The sequence below is a fragment of the Cicer arietinum genome, chromosome 8 (genome assembly GCF_000331145.2).
Source record: "Cicer arietinum cultivar CDC Frontier isolate Library 1 chromosome 8, Cicar.CDCFrontier_v2.0, whole genome shotgun sequence".
In the NCBI taxonomy this organism is placed as follows: domain Eukaryota; kingdom Viridiplantae; phylum Streptophyta; class Magnoliopsida; order Fabales; family Fabaceae; genus Cicer; species Cicer arietinum.
The window spans coordinates 19,124,171-19,130,080 of NC_021167.2; positions in this window are offsets into that span (position 1 = coordinate 19,124,171).

Sequence of the window (5,910 nt, forward strand, 5' to 3'; positions counted from 1 at the left end):
GTGTAGGTCCGTGATAGACTGCACATTTTTAGTAAATCGTGTTGACCCGTGATAGGTGGCACCTCGGTAAATAGTATTGGTTTGTGATAGGCGGTACATTTACGATTTACGTTTTTTAGTAAATCGTGTTAACCCGTGATAGGTGGCACCTCGGTAAACAGTACTGGTCTGTATAGGCGGTACATTTACGATTTACGCTTTTTAGTAAATCATGTTGACTCGTGATAGGTGGTACCTCGTTATTTAGTACTGGTTTATGATAGGCGGTACAATTATGATTTACCCCCCTTCGAGAAGGGTTTTGGTTCGAATTCCAGAATTCATGCATTTTGGCACATATGCATTGCATTAGGGTGCTTGACACGCGAGTCATGTTTGATATACTGTGATGATTGTATATACATGCTCAATTGTTGTCTACGATTGTGCCGTAATTGATGAGTGTGAATGATTGACTTTGTGTTGTAAGAGTTGAATGATTTTGAAACGTTTTCGAACTGAAATCTGCATTATTCTGCAGTTGTATTTGAATACGAGGTGCTTGTATTAGAATACATTTAAGTGAGTTTTGCTACTAACTTAACACTTGTATCCTTCTATAAGGATGCTGTAGTCGAATACAGTTGTGCTGATTTTTCACTGTTTTTGCACTTGTATTCGGCTACAAGGATGTTGTAGTCAAATACAGTTGTGTTAATTTTGCTACTAACTTATGAATTAACACTGTATTTGAATACAAGGATGTTGTATTCGAATACGATAGTGCAGTTTTGTTAAAAACTTCATATTTTTAACTTGATTATGCATGTTTGGCATATGAAAACCCTTTCAATGAGTATGCTAAGTTGAAAGGTTATTTTGTGCATTTGAAATTTAAATGTTATGTGATATTTATTAATTTCGATTGGTGACCCTTTACAATTATTGTGGAAATATGGGCTTTGCCCTCAGATGAGATCCATGATCGTCCTACCAGTTAGTACCCTAGAGATGGGAAGGTAGTTAGTCATACCTGATCGATGCGATGTCAGAAGGATCTTATGTGGCACGTGGAGAACACCCGAGATGTATAGTTTTTGTAGCATGATCAGATTAAATAATGTATAGGGGCTAGATGTCTTCCTTTTGCGGTTGTAGTTACTTTATTTTAGAAGATTGTGCATATACCTTATATTGTCAGCTTGACTTTTGTTTTAATGGGTCCATGTACCACTTTTGATGCGATGTGGGGAAGTTAAAAATTCTTAGGCCAGTGCTTTTGTACAGGTGTCTGCCGAGAATACTCCAGGGGTATGAGCTATGTCTGATAGGTCTCATAGCCCCGATGTATTTTGTTGTTTAAATACTTTGGGTTTGTGTTTCAAAAACTATTTCCATTGCTTGTAAATATTTGTTGACTTTTGTCGTTGTGTTACAACTTAAATATTTTATCCATAAGTATTTATTTCTTTATTTCATTGTTTTACTAATTTGTTTAAAAAAAAAAAATACACTCGCGCTGTTAAAATTAGGGTGTTACAAAGCTCGTGAAACGCGGACGCTGTGGTCACATCCTCCGATTTTTGAACGGTGGAATCGATAATCTTTCTAGGTTGTTATGTTTAATGCAATCCATGAGAAATTTATGAACTAAGTATTTAGAAAATCACAAAAACCTACAATTCCACAGACAACGCCAATGACCCAAACTAGACTTGAGACGATGGCCGACTTCGTGGGTGGGAGGAAAGTCTGGATTCTGATGATAGAGTGGTATCTGCAAGCACTCTGACACTCAAGTTAGTATTGATTTAAGGAGTAAGAGGTATAGGGTAAGAAAAGAATGTACAAAACGAGAAACACAAGAATGGGGCTTTGAATTGTGTTTTATTTCAAATCGTTTTACCAAGGCTAAAATAAAATAATGAAAAAAAAATCATATTGACATAGCCAATTTATCCAACTTCACCACCAACACAGTAACTACGTTAAGTCCCTTCATCCTAAAGGATTTAATCCACTAATTCACGAACCGAATTACATTTCCACTAAACACCTACTAGTCAAACTGACTGTATTGAAGTCTTCTCAACCTTCTAGCTTATTATAGTTAAGATGTTGAGGGATCCAACCACTACTAGGCTATGTTACAAAAGAACAAGTTTAAGGGTTTTCTCAATTACTCTCACAAGAGGGTGTTTACAATGTTGTACTCTCAGAAAATATTTATCAACACTTACACAAGACAAAAGATTAAAACCAAGAGTGCCTATATGGTTGTATTGTGTTTGTTGTTGTATGTTATTGCTTATTCTTTTCAATAAGGATTACATATCCTTTTATAGAGATTTTTAGGGTTTCTGTTTGTTGTCATGATTGCAAAAAATCAACATGTATCATGAAGTTTCATATCAAATCTTCTAAGATTGATTCCTCATTAAACATTGTCAAAGATATCTTTGAAATTGATTATGCAAATCTTGATATGAAGAAATAAGAGTAGAGGATATTTTGATCAGTGTATGTCACATAGACCTTTAAACAAATACGAATTCAAGGTGTTTAGCAGATGATGCGCAAAATCTTTGTCTTCTTCAGAGTGTTGACTTTTTAGAGCATTGACATTTATTGGTGAATAGACTATTAAACAAATTCAGACGATCAAATGCTTAATGCTATTATTAGAGGAAGAAAATCATTTGCTTGTCAATGTTATTAGAGATAGAGAGATTTGATGCTTGATGCGATTATCAGAGGTAGATAATCATTTGCTTGTATTAGATAAAGTCATTAGATGCGTGTTTTAGAGTGCGTTCACCCGACTTAAAATGTGGAGTGAAGTTTTGGTGCTTGTTTAACTTGGACCAAAAGATCATATGATTCTGTGTGAACTCATATAGAATAACCTGATATGGAAACGACATACTAAAAAATAACATTAGTACTTTAAATTATTCCCACAAAATAGTTTTGATATCATCAAAACAAGTATGAGTCATAGTTCTTCAAATCAACTTAGTTCTAACAATCTCTCTCATTTTTATGATGACAAACATCTATTTTTATGAATAATTTTTAATTTTAATAAAAAAAAAAGTAGAATATAACAACAAAGTTCCCCTGTAAAATATGCATGCTTTAATGTAAGAATGATGAGACGTTAATTTGAAATGGAAAATGACATTTTTCATAATATTATTCTCAAAACATATTCTCCACCTTTTGTCACCAGACAAAAAGAGTAAGAAAAAATAAATAAATAAAATTACAAAAGACACACAATAACATGAGGAAAAAATATAGGAAGCTACAAATTTAAGTTGTTTAGCCTATTTAAGATTAAACTTAGGATTGTATGAATGTCCCTCTTGTTCTTGGTTGTCTGTTCCATGAACGTCTCACTAGCTTCAGGTGAAATAGAAAAAATGAGCCGAGGGTTGATTGAACACGCAACCTTCCGATTTTCAGTTTGACGCTCTCCCAACTGAGCTATCCTCACATATTTTTAACTATTTTCCTTTTTTATGTTGTTATTCAAGATGTTGTGAGTGTGTTTACATATTCACTCTTTTCGATTTTTGAGAATGAGTATTTGTGTCGTTCTCAATTGATGTATTATGTTAATCTGAATGAATAATTATTATTTTTAATAAATAAAAATCAATTAAAAAGAAAATGTGTTATATTAAATTATATATTTGAGAGAAAAAATCTCCAAATATATATTGGATTTTATTAACAACCATAATTTTTGCATAAATTTAAAATTCTTAAATTGAATAACTTAAGTTTTAGTTTACAGGATGAATATAAAAAAAAAAAAAATTGAAAACAATATTTTTTTGAATTATTTTTATCATCATCAAACGAATTTTTTAAAAAAAAGACCGTAAAAAAAAGTTGTGCATGAAAATAGAAAAAGAAAGAATAGGTGGATAAAACACCTTCAAATCTTTCATTCTTAATTTTTTTGGTTTTAGCAAATGTGTATTTATGTAGTTCTCAATCAATGTATTGTGTTATTTTGAATCGATGTATTACACCACTGGGAATAGAATCTGGATATCTACCATTGTAGGTACTATTCTACTACTAGACAACTTGTGTTTGTCATGATTAATTCTTCAATACTTAGTTCAGTTTTACTACTAGTTCAGTTTTATGTTGATGATTATATATTAAGTTTTTTTCCATGATTATCCTTTTATATGTTGCCATCATATCAAACAAGTATAACCCAAGTTGAAATCTTCAATTTATTTATTTTATTTTTAATTCAGTGGAGAGAACGTCTTGGTCATATACTTTTTTTATATTTATTTTTTTTATGTTAATTTAAATTTGACAAAATATATCTTACGATTCTTTAACTTAATTTTAAGTAGAAATTTAGTTTTTTTAATTTGATTTTTTATTTAATTTTAAATTATGATATGATCATTTTTGACTTAAAATGTCAACAATATTTTCTTTTCACAGAAACTCAGAAACTTTATCAATATCTCCAAATAAAACCCATAAAATTCATTATCAATTTTAAGAAAATTCATATATTCGTCAAATTCATAACTCAAATCTTTAAATAAATTCATATTTTAATCTCCAACAATATTTAATCCATTAAACACTACTAGAAAAACAGGATTTAGCGTCGGCTCAAAGCCGACGCTAATAGGGCAAAAGCCGACGCTAACGTTGATTTAGCATCGGAGTTGGGCCTAGGCTAAAACGATCGAAGCTAATTCTTAGCGTCGGACAAATATCACCCGACGCTATGTGTAAATCTGAAATATCCGACGCTAAAAATATCAGTTGGGGATTGAAATCTTCATTCAAATCTTCATTCAAATCTGTTTACCCAATGTGCCATAAAACCTAAACAAGAATACACAACTAAGAGTGAGAAAACGACACTTACCTTGAGAATCGACCACAGATGACAGTGCGACGGGGACACTGAACGGTGACTCTGAGATTGACGGTGTCGGAGTTCGAGAGGGGGACGGTGACCGACTCTGAGAGTGAAGGTGACAGGTTCGATTGGTCACATGTTGGGCGGCGATACTCACGGCATTTAGAGGAATGAGATTCGGTGATGGATTCAAGTGTGAGAGAAGGGTTCAACACTTAGGGATTTAGAGAAGAACTGAATAGAGAATCGTTCTTTTAGGGAAAACCCAAATATTTTAATTTTACGATATGAAATGTTGGTAATAGATGTTTGGTTGAAAATCTGGTTCATATCTTGTTGTGCTTGAGAAGAAAAACTGTGCTTTTTTTTAAAAACTTACAAAAACTGTGCTATTGGAAAACGTGAAAACTGTGTTTTTTTTTTTGAAAAAATCTTCTCTACGGCTGTCATTGCAATGGTACGGTTTCCATGTTCAAGCCAACTATTTCACATTAAATAATTATTATATGTATTTATTTCATTTGATGTTGATGATTCTATTTAGTATAAGTAATTATAGGCACAATTAAAAGGTTATAAATATCATTTATTTTATATTATATTATATTATTTTTTGTGCTATTTAATATTAAAATGAATTTCATTTTTTAACTTATTAAAATACAAAATAATTTAAAAGAGGATTACATTTGTAATTAGTATTATTTTTTATTTTAAGCCACAAGTTCATATATTTTTCTTTTCGCTATTTTATTTTCGTGTTTATTATTAATTTTATTTTGAATAATCATTTAAATTTATATTTAGTATCATTTTTTTAAAAAAATAAAATAAAATAATAACAAATATTTCATGAAAAATTAACTAGATGTGACATCTTTTTAATTTTTGAGTTATTAGAACACAAATTGTGACAGTTTGATGGTTCTAAATCTCATAACCACAAATAAATTAATAAACTAAAAATTCATAAACAAATTAATCATAAAAATTATTTAAAGTTAATTAAAATCTTTTAA